The sequence below is a fragment of the Oncorhynchus masou genome, chromosome 21 (assembly GCF_036934945.1).
Source record: "Oncorhynchus masou masou isolate Uvic2021 chromosome 21, UVic_Omas_1.1, whole genome shotgun sequence".
Taxonomy (NCBI): domain Eukaryota; kingdom Metazoa; phylum Chordata; class Actinopteri; order Salmoniformes; family Salmonidae; genus Oncorhynchus; species Oncorhynchus masou.
Window position 1 is genome coordinate 33,012,538 of NC_088232.1, and position 19,743 is coordinate 33,032,280.

Genomic DNA, 19,743 nt, shown 5'->3' on the forward strand with positions numbered 1-19,743 from the left:
ACAGTGTGTGCAAATGAGGTAAGATAAGGGAGGTAAGGCAAAAAATAGGCCATAGTGGCGAAATAATTATGATTCAGCAATTAAACACTGGAGTGATAGATGTGCAAGTAGAGATACTGGGGTGCAAAGGAGAAAAAATATATAAATAACAGTATGGGGATGAGGGAGTTGGATGGGTTATTTACAGATGGGCTATGTACAGGTGCAGTGATCTGTGAGCTGCTCTGACAGCTGGTGCTCAATTAGTGCGGAGATCCCAGTAAAATCGGAGCGCGCCAAATTCAAAATACAAAATCGTAATATTAAACATTCATGAAAATACAAGTGTCATCCATGATTCTTTAACTTAGAATCTTGGTAATCGAACTGCGTTGTCAGATTTCAAAAAGGCTTTACGGCGAAGCATAGCATTCGATTGTCTGAGGACAGCGCCTCATATTAGCATATTTTCCAAACCAGCCAGGGTTCACAAAATAACAAATAACAATAAAATAAATCACTTACTTTGAAGATCTGTTTGCAATCCCAAGGGTCCCAGCTTCACAATGAATGGTTGTTTTGTTCGATAAAGTCTTTATATCCCAAAAACGGTGTTTAGTTGGCGCCATTGAATTCAATAATCCAGTCCTTCAATATGCACACAAAGGATTCCAAAAAGTTACCAGCAAAGTTTGTCCAAATGAGTCAAACAATGTTTTTGATCAATTCTCAGGTTGTCTAATATCTAAATAAATGATAATATTTCAGACGGAGATTACTATGTTCAATGGCAAAGGAAAAGAATGAAGAGCGTGCCCACGTTCACGGGCGCAAAAAAAAGCAACCAAAACAAGCCTAAAACCTTGTTTAAAAAGACTGTTGACATCTACTGGAATCCATAGGGACTGCAATCTGGGAGGCAGAAATTAGATCTTTCAATAGAAGAAGTCATTCGGAGCTCCACATTTTTTTTCCCGGATCGATTTTCCTCTGGTTTTTGCCTGCTATATCAGTTCTGTTATACTCACAGACATTACTTTAACAGTTTTAGAAACATCAGAATATTTTATATCCAATTCTACCAATTATATGCATATCTTAGCTTCTGAGCCTGCGTAACAGGCAGTTTACTTTGGGCATGTCAGACAGGCGGAAATTCAGCTGTACTCGCAGAGAGGTTAAAGTTAGTGAGGGAGATATGGGTCTCCAGCTTCAGTGATTTTGCAATTCGTTCCAGTCATTGGCAGCAGAGAACTGGAAGGAAAGGCGGCCAAAGTAGGAATTGGCTTTGGGGGCGACCAGTGAAGCATACCTGCTGGACCGCAGCACCCACACGTGGGTGGGGCTTTGGTAACAAAACGGATGACACTGTGATAGACTGCATCCAATTTGCTGAGTAGAGTGTTGGAGGCTATTTTGTAAATGACATCGCCGAAGTCAAGGATCGGCAGGATGGTCAATTTTACGAGGGTATGTTTGGCAGCAATGAGTCAAGGATGCTTTGTTGTGAAATCGGAATCTGATTCTAGATTTAATTTTGGATTGGAGATGCTTAATGTGAGTATGGAAGGAGAGTTTACAGTCTTACCAGACACCTAGTTATTTGTAGTTGTCCACATATTCTAAGTCAGAACCGTCCAGAGTAGTGATGCTGGACGGGTGGGCAGGTGTGGGCAGCATGCAGAGTATGCATTTGAAGTTGAAGAGCATGCATTTAGTTTTACTTGCATTTAAGAGCAGTTGGAGGCCACGGAAGGAGAGTTGTATGGCATTGAAGCTCATCTGGAGGTTAGTTAACACAGTGTCCGAAGAAGGGCCAGAAGTATACAGAATGGTGTCGTCTGCGTAGAGGATTATCAAAGAATCACCAGCAGCAAGAGTGACATCATTGATGTATACAGAGAAAAGAGTCAGCCCGAGAATTGAACCCTGTGGCACCCCCATAGAGATTGCCAGAGGTCCGGACAACATGCCCTCCGATTTGACACACTGAACTCTGTCTTAGAAGTAGTTGGTGAACCAGGCGAGGCTTTCATTTGAGAAGCCAAGGCTGTTGAGTCTGCCGATAAGAATGTGGTTGTTGACAGAGTCGAAAGCCTTGGCCAGGTTGATGAATACAGCTTCACAATATTGTCTCTTATCGATGGAGGTTATGATATTGTTTAGGACCTTGAGCGTGGCTGAAGTGCACCCATGACCAGCTCAGAAACCAGATTGCATAGCGTAGAAGATATGGTGGGATTCGAAATGGTTGGTGATTTGTTTGTTAACTTGGCTTTCGAAGAAGTGTTAATATGCATCAAACCAAGGCATTTACGGTTAAAGAAGTCAACAAATGAGAGGGCCTGGGGAATGGGAGTGGAGCTCGGCACTGCAGGGCCTGGATTAACCTCTACATCACCAGAGGAGCAGAGGAGGAATAGGATAAGGGTACGGCCAAGGGCTATAAGACCTGGTTGTCTAGTATGTTCGGGACAGAGAGTAAAAGGAGCAGGTTTCTCGGAGCAGTAGATTAGATTCAATGCATAATGTACAGACAAAGGTATGGTAGGATGTGAATGCAGTTGAGGTAAACCTAGACATTGAGTGACGATGAGAGAGGTATTGTCTCTAGAGACATCAATTAAACCAGGTGAGGTCACCTGTGGGAGGTGTGGGAGGTGGGACAAGAGGGTTGCTGAGGCATATTGAGCAGGGCTGGAGGCTCTACAGTGAAATAAGATGGGCAGATGGGCATTCAGGGGACGTCGCGGCAAAAGAGCCTGTTGAAAGAAAACCCTTGGGCGGATTAAGTCGGTAGTCCAGTCGCGATGGATCGGCGGGGCTCCATATCGGCAATAAAAAGGGTCCAGGCCAATTGGAAAAATAGGTATTGTAGCCCAAGGAGTGGCTGATGGACCTCTTCAGCTATCTGGGAGATGGGCCAGGCATAGGCTAGCTCCAGGCTGATTGGTGCTTGCTTCGGGACAGGGACGTTAGCCAGGAGAAGCCAAACGAATAGCAGATAGCTAGCTGCGATGATCCAGGTGAAGAAGTTCAGAGCTTGCGGTAGGAATCCAGTGATATGGAGAAAAAGGAGTCCGATAATCTCTGGGTTGAAATGCTGTACAGACTGGCAGGAGTTGTCCTCGCTAAAGGTTAGCTGATGACCGCTAGCAGTGACTAGCTGACTACTAGCTAGTAGCTAGTTAGCTGGCTAGTTAGCTGGCTAGTTAGCTGGCTACCACATTGGGTGAGGCGGGTTGCAGGAGAGTATGTTGAAGTTGGGGTTAAAAAATATATTAAAAAATATATGCGAAGAAAAAAGATATATACAGTATAAAGATATATACACAAGACATGACAAGACGAAGACAAAAGATGCCTGACTGCTACGCCATCTTGGAATGGATGTATGAGTGCAGTACATTTATGACTGTTATGTGCAGTGTGTATACTGAACAAAAATATTAATGCAACATGCAACAATTTCAACGATTTTACTGAGTTACATTTCATATAAGGAAATCAGACAATTTAAATGAATAAATTAGGCCTGAATCTATGGATTTCACATGACTGTGCAGGGGAGCAGCCATGGGTGGGCCTGGGAGGGCATAGGCCCACCCACCTGGGGAGCCAGGCCCAGCCAATCAGAATGAGTTTTTCCCCTCAAAAGAGCTTTTTTACAGACAGAAATACTCCTCAGTTTCATCAACGGTCCGAGTGGCTGGTCTCAGACGATCCTGCGGGTAAAGAAGCCGGATGTGGAGGTCCTGGGTTGGCGTGGTTACACATGATCTGCAGTTGGGAGCCTGGTTGAACAATTTCTCCAAAACAATGTTGGGTGCGGCTTAACATACAATTCTCTGCCAACAGTTCTGGTGGACAGTCCTGCAGTGAGCTTGCCAATTGCACCCTCCCTTAACATTTGAGACCTTGTGTTGTGTGACAAAACTGTACATTCTAAAGTGGCCTTTAATTAAAGTGGCCTTTAATTGTCCCCAGCACACAGCATTTTGTGCAAAAATAATATTTTTGTGCATATGGAACATTTCTGGGATGTTTTATTTCAGCTCATGAAACCAATCCTTTACATGTTGCATTTATATTTTAGTTCAGTATAGTTATAGATAATGCTACAGCAGTGGTCAGCAACCTGGTCGATCTTCAAAACATTCCCAGTCGATCATCAAATATCTCTGTAGAAAAGCCAATGATAAAGGCTTGCGCTCACTTTAATTGTATTCATATTGCACTGTTGGCAATAGGTGCACTGGATTCAGACACGCCAGCCCAGGACTTCCCATATTGTTTGTTTGAAAAGACAAACAATGACTACCCGGTGGACCGGGAGATCTGTGTCTAAATCGAGTGTGCCTATTGCACTGGCCAAACGGATAGCTCAAAACACCAACAGCTTCCACAACTCCGGCCTCAGCAAAGTTTTATACTAGCCTAAGTGACATTTTATGACTTTTAAAACCATGACCACAGAGAGAGACTGTCAAAGAACAAGTACGTTTTTATTCAACACTATTACAAAACATAAAACGTACTTCTCCCTACTTCCACTTACGCTGCAGCTGCAATGAATGAGTAGCCAGGTGTATCGATAGCCCTGCGTTTTAATGTCGAGGAATATTTCACTTTCTCTGATCATAGAAAAACATGAATTTGTGCATGAGGCAGATGAGGTGCGACTCGAGTTTCGCCATCAGGTGGAAGATGTTGTCCGCTCTCTCTGAACAGTCTCACAGGAGGAAAGGAAGGAGAGTGTAGGGACCATGAGAGGTGTCGTTGCTGCTGCTCTCACCCTCCCACTGCTGAGACTAATGCGGTGTTCAAAACAACTGGGAGCTCGGAAATCTCAGACATACAACTTCAGTGCATTCAAAACAACTGGGAACTCTAAAAAATAATAGTTTTGACCAGTCATCCAACTCGGAATTCCAAGTCGGAAACTTTACCGTCTTTTCTAGAGCTCAGAGTTTCCAATCTGAAGATCACTGACGTCATGATTTTACCTCGTTTTCCCCCCAAGTTCACAGTTGTCTTGAAAGCAACATGACCATTAGATGCAGGTACCATCAGTCCAGTAAAATAAAAAAACAATTACTTGCAAATTATTTAAATTTATGTTCAGCTGTGTCTTGCAAGTGCTACACCAACTGATCTATTTTATTATCGAAGCTCGAGTTTTGAAATATATTATGGTCTGAGAGGAACAATGTTGCCAGGCATTTTTGCCAATATGCTGTGATAATTTATTAGGCCTACTGCACAAACCTCCTTCCTACAGAACTGTTTTTAATAGGTTAATGTTTTAAAAAAAAAAAAAAATATTCTGAGTGGTAGATCTTGGCTTGCTTTTTGACTGCGGAAGTGATCTTGACTCAGAAAAGGTTGGTGACCACAGTGCTCCAGTATGTGTGTAATATGCTATGTATAATTTGACATATGCAAGAAGAAGCCTATTACACTACTTTTACAGTGCCACTCCCTTTCCATTATTTATACAACCAGATGCCACTCTCTATCAAACACTCAACCATAGATAGATGCTATGGGTCAAGTAGGATTGCATGAATTAATATGGCTGCGGTTCCTGTACAGGGATCAAAATCAGCGGAAATTCCAGAGCGCCAACTAATAGTACTCGATACAACTCAAACTTTCATTAAAACACACATGCAGGGTACTCCATTAAAGCTACACTCGTTGTGAATCTAGCCAACATGTCAGATTTTTAAAATGCTTTTCGGCGAAAGCATGAGAAGCTTTTATTTGATAGTATGCAACTCCCCGAAATACACGAAGGGGATGTAAACAAAATAATTAGCGTAGCCGGCGCTACACAAAACGCAGAAATAAAATATAAAACATTCATTACCTTTGACAAGCTTCTTTGTTGGCACTCCTATATGTCCCATAAACATCACAAATGGGTCTTTTTTTTGATTAAATCGGTCCATGTATACCCAAAATGTCCATTTATGAACACCGTCAGATCCAGGAAAAAACTCTGTTTCAAAACGCAACGTCATTTTTTAAAATTAAAAAAGTTGCCTATAAACTTTGACAAAACACTTCAAACTACTTTTGTAATCCAACTTTAGGTATTAGTAAACGTTAATAATTGATCAAATTGATCACGGGGCGATCTGTATTCAATAGCAGCAAGTCTTGAAATCATCGTCCATATTCTCCCTTTCATAACTTCCTCGGGTCTACTCGACGACAGGAAGTGCCTATTTCTCATTTGACCAAGGATTAACTTCAACACAATTCCCAACACTGGCGACATCGTGCGGAAGCTGTAGGAACTGTAAACCAGACGCTATCTATTTTCCCTTGCCATAGACAATACAGAGACTGGCGGATTGATATTTTTTTCTGTTTTTTTTTGTGAACAGTTTTCCTTGGGATTATTCCTCCTACACACGTTCTGTTATAGTCACAGACATGGCTTAACCAGTTTTATAAACTTCAGAGTGTTTTCTATCCACACATACAAATCATATGCATATACTATATTCCTGGCATGACTAGCAAGACGTTGAAATTTTGCGCGATTTTTAACAAAAAGCTGCGAAAATTCGCAGCCTCCTTAACCTCTTACACTTATGGTGGCGCTATTTCATTTTTGGAAGAAAAACGTTCCCGTTTTAAACAAGATATTTTGTCACAAAAAGATGCTCGACTATGCATATAATTGCTACTGTTCGAAAGAAAACACTCTGACGTGTCCAGAAATACAAATATCTTCTCTGTGCGTGCCCTTTAACGTGAGCTTCAGGCAAAACCAAGATGACTTGGCATCCAGGAAATGACAAGGATTTTTGAGGCTCTGTCTTTCATGATCTCCTTATATGGCTGTGAACGCAAGAGGAATGAGTCTGCCCTTTCTGTCGTTTCCCCAAGGTGTCTGCAGCATTGTGACGTATTTGTAGGCAGATCGTTGGAAGATTGACCATAAGAGACCACATTTACCACGTGTCCGCCCGGTGTCCTGCGCCGAAATTGATGCGCAAAAGTCACCTGCCAGTATTTTTCCATGGGGCACAGAGAGAGAAGCAAGCTTCCACGAACTGCATGTCAATGAAGAGATATGTGAAAAAACACCTTGAGGATTGATTCCAAACAACGTTTGCCATGTTTCGGTCGATATTATGTAGTTAATCCGGAAAAAGTTTCACGTTGTAGGTGACTGCATTTTCGGTTCGTTTCGGTAGCCAGGCGCAATGTAGAAAACGGAACGATTTCTCCTACACACAGACGCTTTCAGGAAACACTGCGCATTTGGTATGTGGCTGGGAGTCTCCTAACATTGAAAACATCAGAAGCTCTTCAAAGGTAAATGATTTTATTTATTTGGTTATCTGGCTTTTGTGAAAATGTTGCGTGCTACATGCTACACAAAATGCTATGCTAGCTTTGCATACTCTTACACAAATTAGTCAATTTCTATGGTTCAAAAGCATATTTTGAAAATCTGAGATGACAGTGTTGTTAAGAAAAGGCTAAGCTTGAGAGCAAACGCATTATTTTAATTTTATTTGCGATTTTCAGAAATCGTTAACGTTGCGTTATGCTAATGAGCCTGAGGCTTAGTCACAATCCCGGATCCGGGATGGGGAGTTTCAAGAGGTTAACTTGGACCTCTGTCAAATAGGCGGCCTGCAATCAAATGACCTCATATAATGATATTGTATGTCACAACTAGCTTTCGGACACAAGACTCCCAATGTTGTGTCCCAAAGCTAGTCACAACTCCATATGGCTGGCCCATTTGTCATTGTCACTCATGTTACCAAAGAGTTAACACAATAGGGTTCTAGCTAACTTTCGTAGTAACTTTGTCATGTCTGTGATTACAAGAACACGCAGCGCCTGATATGAATCACTGTACCGCTGTAAAGGTGGGAGGGATGGGTGGAAATAAGAGGGTGAGTGACTGAACCTTGTGTGTGTGTGTGTGTGTGTGTGTGTGTGTGTGTGTGTGTGTGTGTGTGTGTGTGTGTGTGTGTGTGTGTGTGTGTGTGTGTGTGTGTGTGTGTGTGTGTGTGTGTGTCCGTTTACACCACACCCATCCATCACTCCAACCTTTCGCCACTTGGCCAGTTAATTACCTCTTCTTGTTCACTCATGCACACAAAGAAAACAAGCACCTTTCAGACTGTTTGGGCAGATTTCATCCATCCCTCTCCCATTTAATGTCTCTCTCTCCCGCAGAGACCTAAGCCAGCCATCAGCACTCTGTTTTTACTCCAGATCAGTCAATCTGTCATCAGCTGTGCTAGGCTATAGGCTAGGCTGGAGAGCTGGGGGACAGTGGATCCAGGCTAGACTCCCCTGTAAGAGAGTGAATGACTTAATCAACTGACATCTTCATCAAGGACATCACATCAGTGGACACTACTATAATTATTACTATCATTCACGACTAAATGTAACATTTAGTTTAGGATGGTGAGCAGTCTTGTGTTTGGTTAAACGAGTCAGACTTTCTCTAGGTCTATAGTCCATAGAGTAAAATTCTGTTTCCTTGACCAGTAGTATACATGATCTAGCAGGGGTGGGCAACTCCAGTCCTCAGGGGCCTGATTGGTGTCACACTTTTTCTCCATCCCTAGCAAACACAGCTGATTAATCAAACTGCATTCTAAACTGAAGATCATGATTAGGTGACTATTGGAGTCAGGTGTGTTAGCTAAAGCTGGGGCAAAACTGTGACACCAATCAGGACCTCGAGGGACTGGAATTGCCCACCCTGAGATTGTAGAATGAGGAGGCACATGAGATGTGTGAGGTGGGTTAGTGTGATGGAGAGCAGGGGATTCAAACTTATCAGACCACATCAACTGCTCTACAGCAAAGTCAGAAATGCATCTATAATCTATGATATGTGTCATGTACCTCTCTATTTCACCAGTGCAGCAGTACACACACAGCAAGTATGATTAAATATATATGCTTTCTCTTATACCAGAGATCTTCTACTCTGTTGCCTGTGGCCAATCTGGAAGAGACCAAGCAGCAGTAGCGGCAGCAGCACTCACACTGCTCTCTCCTACTAGGGAGACAAAGTGAGTGTATTTATGCATGCTGCTCACCAGCTACTCAGCACTTCTAATTAGAATACCTGATTTACCACTCTTGGAAACTCTCCAGATAGTTCTTATTTTTTTAATAGGTTTACTGAAACAAACAAAAAGAAATCATGACAAATTCAGCAGGCAAACTGGAGAACCAGGTGTTGTTTTAAGCTCTGCAGGTATTAAGGAGAAGGAGGAGGAGAAGGAGATGGTATTGGGAAGGTGGCTAGAGCCCCCAGGGTCAGTCCAGGAGCACCCTACTAATGAGAGCTGTACTGGTTGGGGTTCTACACACTGGAAGGCCCTTGTCAAAGAACCAGTCCAACTCCATCCTGCCCTCCTTGTTGGTGCTCACTGCTAATGAAATAGAAAAGTCATTGTTTCAAGTAAACCTCTTGAAAATGTCAAATGGAAGAAAAATAACATCTCTCTCATCTGTCGCTCTTCCTCTCCACCCATTCAGTTTTGAGTCTGTCAGAAACCTGCCTCTCCTAGACGTGCTGTGTCTCAGGGATCAGGAGGTTAGAGGAGAGAAACTAAATGTTGGCAGAGGATCATGTCTGCTCCCACAACAAAATGTCTGTCAGATCGGTCTGATAGCTTTCATGGTTTGGTATGGATAGTTTGGCTACAGCTGGGAGGCGGAAGGCCTTGTCCCCTGACTTAGTATCAAGGAAAACCAACTGGAGTGACATTATGAGTTGTTTTATGCAGTAGCAAGTGGGCTCTCATAGCTGTGCATTAACTTTATATATTTATGTTCGAAGTCATAAACTGGGGCTTGTAACGAGACCTATTACTGTACATGAGGAGAACCCACTCCAGACCTTTCAGTGCGTAGGACGATGCTGATACAACAGTTATAGCTGAAGTGGCTCCAGCACAGTGTTTCATTTTCTACCTAATCTTTACAGAGTAATAACAGCCAGCTGCCTCTCCTCTGTGTGAATTGTCTCACTCAAGTCCCATTCCATTACAGCCATTGAGAGTTTAGAGGTTTGTGAATCTGTGAATGGTTCATATGGGTGGCAAAACATTATCTCCAAGTAAGATTCTGCTAGACAAACTAACTTGAGAACACAAGATGATGATGTAACCTGTCTAAATGACATTCGCCCTGTAACACTCACATCTATAGCCATGAAGTGCTTTGAAAGGCTGGTCATGGCTCACATCAACACTACCATCCAAGACTCCTTGGACCCACCTGTTCACCCACAACTCTGTGGATGTGCATGACTCCAACACCATCATTACGTTTTCTGATGAAATAACGGTGGTAGCGCTGATCACAGACGATCAGGGAGGAGGTCAAAGACCTGGCAGCATAGTCTACAGGATAGGGCTTTAGTGGAGCAAGTCGAGAGTTTCAAGTTCATTGGTGTCCACATTACTAAGGATCGATCATGGTCCACACCAGAGCAAGTGAGCGGAGTTGAGCGGTTGGAAATCTCACTTGCCCACTGCTCCTGGGCGCTCCACATCCATTCCAACCAATACGCGCTCACAGGAGAAAAGCTGCCGCTCCAAATTTGCTCCATTCACTATAATCACAATTGAACTAACACCCATCTATTTTGTGACTACCTGGACCTACCATTTGGTTTTGAAGTATTGAAACCAAACCATATGATTTGAATGAAAAGTATTTGAATAAACATGGGAAGGTGAATGTAAGAAGCGCACATAATTTCAAATAGGCTACATGTCATATCAAACAGCATATACACACTCTAAATAGGTCAGGAGCCAGACAGGGAGTTGATAATAAATAATTATTATCATCTCCACATTTGCAGAGACACTGGGGATCCTAAACACCCTTTTGGACACTCTTGCCAGGCTGGACAGAGATGCAGAGTTGTTTTTTTTATTTTTCTATAGTTAGGTCTAAAGGTTTCTACGCAAAACGACCCAATCAAAAAGGAAAGCTCCTTGAATGTGGGAATATGCCAGGCCTTATAGATAATAGAATAAAAATGAACGAAACGTTTAAGAGATTTGATTTTTAGTTTATAAATACTTTGCTACAATGACACTCTTAGTTATCTACCCACCAAATTCCTTTTTTTTTAGCATGTGCATGTAGTAAGTACACCATCATGCTTTTGAGATACATGTTTTTCAGATTCCACTATGGGGTGGCAGGTAGCCTAGTGCTTAGAGTGTTGGGCCAGTAACTGAAAGGTTGTTAGATTGAATCCCCGAGCTGACAAGGTAAAAATCTGTCGTTTTGCCCCTGAACAAGGCAGGTAACCAACTAGGCCGACATTGTAAATAAGAGTTTGGAATCTCAGGATCCACACATATCAACACAGTCATGAAGAGTGCAAGACAACGCCTCTCCCCCCTCAGGAGGTATTGGCCCTCAGATCCTCAAAAAGTTCTACCAATGCACCATTGAGAGAATCTTGACTGGCAGCATCACTGCAAGTATGGCAACTGCTTGGCATCCGACCGCAAGGTGCTACAGAGGGTGGTGTGTACGGCCCACTACATCACTGGGGCCGAGCTCCCTGCCACCCAGAACCTCTATACCAGGCGTTGTCAGAAGAATGCCAATGACTCCGGCCATCCAAGCCATAGACTAATCTCTCTGCTACCGCATGGCAAGAGGTACCAATGCACAAAATCTGGATACAACAGGACCCTGAACAGCTTTCACCCCCATGCCATAAGAATGCTAATTAGTTAGATAAATAGTTAATCAAATATGTACCCGGACTATCTACATTAACCCTTTTTTTTTACTCATCACATACCCTGCAGCTACTGTTTATTATCTATCATGTTGCCTAGTCACTCTATTCCATGTTATATGTACATATTAACCTCAATTATCCCGTACCCTTGCACGTCGACTCGGTACTAGTACCTCGTGTATATAGCCAAGTTATCGTAACTCACTGTGTATTTATTATTACTTTTATTACTACCTGTTATTACTTTTTTAGTATTTATTTCTCTTTGCATTGTTGGAAGGGCCCGTAAGTAAGCATTTCACTGTTAGTCTACACTCTGATGATGAGCAAATCTGCAATCACATTTTAGTAATTTATCCAGTGACTTAGAGTAGTGAGTGCAAACATTTTCGTACTGGTCCCCCATGGGAATCAAACCACCACTCTGGTGTTGCACACGCCATGCTATACCAACGGTGCCAGACAGAACCATCACAAAAATGAATCAACAGCAGCACAGGTCCTTACGGCTGGTAATCCACAGAAAAGCTCTCTGAAACCCCCTGAGATGGCAAACTACAGCTGCAGCCAGTAGGAGACTGACTCTGAAAGGAAAAGGTTAATTTTTGAATAAAAATGCAAATACAGAGAGGAAAATATTAAAACAGAGGTAATTGCATGAGATTTCTCCATAGCATTATGGAGAACTTTGTCTCATCTTAATCAACACATCAACATGAACAGAATTCCTAATGTACTGGCGAGTTTTGCAACACGAACAACAAGAAAAGCAGACTACTAAACCTCCTTTGTCTTTGAAAAACAACATGAATGATTTCATTGAAACCGTTGTGACTGTCAGAAAAATATTTCTATGTACTTGTCAGAATAAAGCTGTATGCAACTGATGACAAGGTGAAGTGTTGAATACACATAATTATTCTCTCCACTCCCCTGGTGCAATGGACAGTACAGTAATTATGCTGGCATATTGCCAGTGTGTCTTATTATCGACACATTTGGCCCTGTCCTGTACTCTGCTCTACTGTCCTGTGTGCACTGTACTATAAAGCACTGCATCTCTTCGAGCTGTGCTGAGCTGCCCTGCTCCATTCCAGGCTGTCTCCACAGAGCTGGTGTATGAGCAGAACAATAGAACAGACAGTGGAAGGAGACAGTGTGGCAACTGCAGCACAGGTTAGCATGCAGGAACACTGAGGCCTGGTATAGAAGGAAATACCAATTTAACCATGAAACAAAATTAAATAACCATTCTAATAATGGATTCTAATATAATGCAAGTATCATTAATAATTTGAGCATTTAGCATCAATTTAGACTTCTCAGTCAGGAAATGACATTTTAATTGAAAATTGCAGTCGATTTGGCTATCGGGACTTGACTTGAATTGGAGGCATGTTAATGGTGAGAGAGTATTGACAGGAAAAATCTCCAGACAAAGTATACTGTGGCTTAACAGGACTGGTTGTTTTCTCCTGGCTAATTGAGATGTCTAGACATACAATTGAATCTCTGTAAGATAAAGGGATAAGGGGAAAGGCAGAACACCATCTATCTGGGATGGAAACAGGACTACTAATCCACTTAATGATTGTAAAGACTTTTCTTTCTTTTTCCCAGTGAATACTACTCTTATCAAGGTGTTTACAATGGCCATTTCACCACTTTGTCTGCTAGAACCAATGGAATACTGCAAGTGGCTGTGTAGCCACAATAAAAACCAATGAGCTACTTCCACCATTTCACTTTACATTCAAATGAGTCGGGGGTGGCATGGTGAGTTGATGTGAGACCAAATTGGTACTGAAGAGAAAGGAATAAGGGATTTTTGCTAAATGTGCATTATATGTTTTACAGGCTCATTCATGGGACATTAATTCAGGTGACAAAATTCCTCTCTACAGTGAGGATTAGCTAGGTATATAATACACGAGAGCAAAAAAAGGCAGGTCAGTTTGCTGAAGCTTTAGACTATCCACCTGTGTGAGCGAGCTGGTACTGTACATGTGCTGAAAGGCACTAACAAATCACTGCCACAGTAGAGCAACAGTAACCAACAGCACCAGACTGTCCTTCAGTCTGCACAACCAATAACACAGGGAAAAGAGTTACAATACAACTCCTATTATCATGGCACAGATGTAAATATTAGCAGATAAAAGCATCTGCATATGAATGAATGGGGTTGGGAGAGGGGTGTGGAGTTTTCATCAGGTTTTAGTTGACTAGATACTGCTGTTCCCTTCCCTCCAGATCTATCTGTTCACATCGCCTGTCAGAACAGAGCCTGTAGGAGTCAGGGATCAGGGAGTGCAGGTCAGGCTGGCATTAACACGGCGAGAGCAATGAGAGAAGCAGACTGGATGCCCTCAGCTTAGTCCTGCAGGTTCACAGCTGCTTTGTGTATGCATGGCCTTGCCACCACAGCAGGAAAACCAAACATGGCAGATGACGTGAAAATAGAAAGTCGGGCAAAAACACTTTCCAGCAGAATGATTTAAATTTCTTGCTCAAGGGTACAGTGGCATTTGTCTGAGCCTCTGTCTACACAACCCCCCGGGCCCTATACTGATGTAAGGATTTTAGTCCATTTAAGAGCATGAGTAACAGAGCAGAGAAATAACAATCCTCACTACAAGAGGAGAGCATCACAGTCATCTGCAGCCCTAATGTTTACAATGCCGCAGTGCAAAATATCTATTATATTGTACATTTATGACAGTGGAGAACAGCTGCATTTAGCATAATGTCAGGGGTGCCTGGGAATATGCATTTCAAAGATTCCCATTTTATGCATTATGTTTGAGTGGGAAATGTGAGTGCAGTGCTATTATGTCATGCTAAATCACATACTACATCAATGTCTCCTGCTCTAAGAACATAAAAATGAGCCTGGAAATGGTTCAATAGTACCACACACACACACACACACACACACACACACACACACACACACACACACACACACACATAACGATGAAAGATGAAAATGGCGCCGATAGAGAGGGCAGCCGTGCTTCTGGCCCCTAGGCAACTTTGCAGTATTTCGTTTTTTTATGTGTTATTTCTTACATTATTAGACCGGAACATTTTGTGTGTTATTACATACAGCCGGGAATAAGTTTTGGATATCAGAGTGGCGGTAACTCACCAGCACAACCAGCATTACGACCAGGAATACGACTTTCCCGCATCGGATCCTTTGTTCATACCCCCCAGAGCAATTGAACTGTTTTCAGAGGCTGACCCAAAACAAAGCCGGCGGAGAAGAGGTACTTAGAGTGGACTTCTAGTTCGACTCAGGAGGCGCACACACCACCCATCGCTTCCCGAGTATATTACTCGCTAATGTTCAGTCTCTGGAGAATAAAGTTGATGAGCTGAGGGCGAGAATTTCCTTCCAGACAGACATCAGGGATTGTAACATACTCTGTTTCACGGAAACATGGCTCTCTCGGGATTTACTATCTGAGTCCGTACAGCCAGTTGGGTACTCAGTTCATCGCGTAGACAGGAATAAACATCGAAGGGCGGGGTTGTATGTTTCATGATTAACTACTCATTGTGTGATTGTGATAACATACAGGAACTCAAGTCCTTTTGTTCACCCGACCTAGAATACCTCACAATCAAATGCCGGCCGTATTACCTCCCAAGAGACTTCTCTTCAATTCTTGTCACAGCCGTGTATATTCCCCCTCAAATCGATAGCACGATGGCCATCAAAGAACTTCACTGAACTTTATGCAAACTGGAAACCACATATCCTGAGGCCGCATTTATTGTAGCTGGGGATTTTAACAAACCAAATTTGAGGAAAGTGCTACCGAAGTACTACAGTCGAGCACATCGACTGTAGTACTTGCGCTGCTAAAACACTCGACCACTGCACCTTCAACTTCCGGGATGCCTACAAGGCCCTCCCCTGCCCTCCATTCGGCAAATATGATCATGACTCCATGACTCCTCCCTTCCTATAGGCAGAAACTCAAACAGGAAGTACCCGTGGTAAGGAATATTCAATGCTGGTCTGACCAATCGGAGTCCACGCTTCAAGATTGCTTTGATCACGCAGACAGTATATGTTCTGGGAAACCTCAGAGAATAACACTGACGAATATACTGATACGGTGACTGAGTTCATCAGGAAGTGCATAGGAGATGTTGTAGCAGGGTCTACAGACAATCACGGACAACAAAAAGAAAACCAGTAACGTTGCGGACACCAACGTCTTGCTTCCAGACAAGCTAAAAACCTTCTTCACCCACTTTGAGGATAACACAGTCCCACCGACGTGGCCTGCTACCAAGGACTATTGGCTCTCCTTTTCCGTGGCCGACGTGAGTAAGACATTTAAGCTCCCTCGCAAGGCTTCCAGCCCAGATGGCATCCCTAGCCGAGTCCTCAGAGCATGCGCAGACCAGCTGGCTGTTGTGTTTACAGACATATTCAATCTCTCCCTATCCAAGACTGCTGTCCCCACATGCTTCAATATGGCCACCATTATTCCTGTACCCAAGAAAGAAAGGGTAACTGCACTAAATGACTTTTGCCCTTTAATACTCACTGTCATCATGAAGTGCTTTGAGAGACTAGTCAAGGATCATACCTGATACCCTAGACCCACTTCAATTTGCTTACTGCCCCAATAGATCCACAGACGATGCAATCGCCATCGCACTGCACACTGCCCTATCCCATCTGGATAAGAGGAATACCTATGTACGAATGCTGTTCATAGCTCAACACCATAGTACGCTCCAAGCTCATCATTAAGCTCGAGGCCCTGGGTCTGAACCACGCCCTGTGCAGCTGGGTCCTGGACTTCCTGACGGGCTGCCCCCAGGTGGTGAAGGTAGGAAACAACAGCGCCTCTTCAACCTCAGGAAGCTAAAGAAATTTGACTTGGCACCTAAAACCCTCACAAACTTTTACAGATGCACAATTGAGAGCATCCTTTCGGGCTGTATCACCACCTGGTATGGCAACTGCACCACCCGCAATGGCAGGGCTTTCCAGAGGGTGGTGCGGTCTGCCCAACGCATCCCCAGAGACAAACTACCTGACTCCAGGACACCTACAGAACCCGATGTTACAGGAAGGCCAAAAATATCATCAAGGACAACAACCACCTGAACCACTGCCTTTTCTTCCCGCTATCATCCAGAAGGCGAGGTCAGTACAAGTGCATCAGACTTAAATAACTAGTACATTAGAGGCTGCTGCCTATATACATTGACTTGAAATCACTGGCCACTTTAATAAATGGAACACTATTCACTTTAATAATGTTGACATATTTTGCATTACTCATCTCATTTCTATACACTGTATTCAATTATATTCTACTGTATCTTAGTAGACATTGCTCATCCAATATTTATATATTGTTAAGCCCATTCCTTTACTTAGATTTGTGTGTATTGTGTGTATTGTTGTGAAATTCTTAAATATTACTTGCTAGATATTACTGCACTGGTGGAGCTAGAAACACAACCATTTAGCTACACCTACAATAACATCTGCTAAACATGTGTATGTGACCAATAAAATGTGATTTGATTAGGTTCAAAGATGCAGAAGCATGCTCTGTCCGTGCTCTGGATTTGATTGTGGGGATGTGGGGTCAAAGGTCACTTAATTGTGTGACTCCTGGAGGTCAGAATCACAGTGGCATTCTGCCTTAGCTGTAGAACACCACCTGAAGGTCTGTTAGGAAGACAATGAACTATGACCTCTCTGCTGATGACATCAACCTCAGTCAGCAAACACGGGCCACGTCTTTAATCTGGGTAAGGAGCAGATCGCTGATACCTGCAAGTTTACACAGGGCTGATGCGGCTCTCTGTGATGTATTCTTCTCTGGTCGTGTTCTCAGTTAGTTATAAAAATATGAAGGCTGAAACACAAACACATTATTCCATCTCATCTCAGCCAGTCTCATCAGTGGCCCTCTATGACTAGCCCATGACCAGCAACTCTCTCCAGACTGACTCAGAGCTGCAGGACAGACAGCTATATATCTCTAAATATGCTGAAATTGCTCCACTCTACCTATCTGTAACAGCCAAGAATTTCGGTCAACCTGTCACCTAAATAAGCAGGTACACAGGCTGCTGGGAGGCGTAGGACACAACGACAGGGCCGTTTGCTGCAATCTGATAAATCTAACAATGACATTCTTGAGTAATCAGCCTTTTAAAGAACTATAAATAACCTAACTAAAGCTTGCCACTAACTCCTGGCATTCCACAGGAATACCTTTCAGCCATTCTGGCTGGCTCCTAAACCCTAATCTGGAGCAGAGGCAGAGCAGGAGTCAATATTTAGCCAGCTCTCTAATCAGCTGTTTGTGCAGCATACCTGTTCATGCCTTCTCATTAACCCATATGGGTGAAGACGCTGTGCATCACCCTCTATAGCATCAGCTCTGACTCTTCTGCCACTCTTCTGCCACCGGACACTAGGTGTGAGCAGAGGAGTTGTCTTCCTGTTCTAACTACTAACAAATAGGTGTGATGCATTGAATAGGATAATATAATAAGACCATTCCCTACATTGTGGAAAACATTTGTGTTTGAAGTTCAGGGGATCATCCTGAAAAGGAGAGTCCCATTTTAAAAAATGATTAACATAATGCCAGCAGTGACTTCCTTTCCTAAACAGAGGCTGAAATCACATGAGGCTGGCCACCCACTCTGGCTATAATTGGAGGATTATTACACTCCTCTACCCGTGTCTGCTTTACTGAAGGGACGATTCGCTCAAAACTGTGTCAACAGCTGGGAAAAGGATTTCTCCCTGTCTGTGTTTTGTGAAAGTGATAAAAACAACGCGGTGGAGTATCCCGCTGTGGGTAACGCCCTTTACAGGCTTGTTTTCCCAGCTAGGAGGGTCACTGTCAGGGAGGCCTGCTGGACATCCAGCCAACACACATCAAGGCAGTACTTTCTTATCCTCCATCTCGCCTCTGTCATTTCCTGTTTTGACAGGAAGCCGGAGATGATAGCACATCGACACAAACAGAGAGATTACCTCCAACCCACGGCAGCAGCTGTCCTCAAGTGGCCGTACCAGGGTAGGACATCTCAATCAATAGGGGAGTACACACACACATATACACAATTACACACAAACATTGAAACACACAAATATTCAAAAACATACACACAAATGTTTAACCTCCTGCACACATGCCTTCCACTTGTTTTCATCTGCATACCCTAGATGACTTTTCAGTTTTTTTTTAGCACAGCACCAATACAGTCATGTGCATGCAAAACACATCCCTCCAGCCTCCCTGCTGGGTAATAAAACAGACCTCAAAGTCATGGAAGCAACAGAAGAGGAGATAGATGAAAGCAAGTGTGGTCTGTCAATACAGGGACCCTAAGGACAAATTTGGGGGGGTCAGCGATGGAGCAATGTCAATATCTGGCTGGGGCTGAAAGGAGAGCTTTGAAGGCCAAGGGAGGTGTGGACGGGTTCCGTCTCTTGTCTGACTCCGGGCCTCTTTTTGGAATGTGTGTCTTTCATGTTCTCAGGAAGCCCCTGGCGGTGAGACACAACAAGAAGAGGGACGGGGGTGTTAGGGGGGCCTTTGTTGACGGTGAGAGAGCCACAAAAGGACGGGACACTTGACTGCCCTTTCTTATCTCCCCCTCCCCTTGTTTATGAGCTAATTAACCATTGATCAGCTCTATTTTCCCAACACCCCCTCTCTCCTTCTACTCATACCACCATAAGTACCACCATAAGCATGACTTTCATTCCTTTTCGCCCCCTCTATAACATAACACCCCCTTTAGAACAGCTTTCAGTGACTGTGTGGTGCTCTACCCTCTACAGCTCACTATTTCTGCTTTTTGACTGTAACACCAGTGTTACACTAGTATATACCCCCTCGTGTTACACTAGTATATACCCCCTCGTGTTACACTAGTATATACCCCTTCGTGTTACACTAGTATATACCCCCTCGTGT

General features: G+C 43.3%; 1 protein-coding gene across 1 annotated transcript in view; it reads right to left on the reverse strand.

Moving 5' to 3' along the window:
- The window catches only part of LOC135508178 (kinesin-like protein KIF26A), a 139,475-nt gene that overhangs the window by 68,874 nt on the left and 50,858 nt on the right, over window positions 1-19,743 (reverse strand). The gene's annotated exons all lie outside the window — the stretch shown is intronic.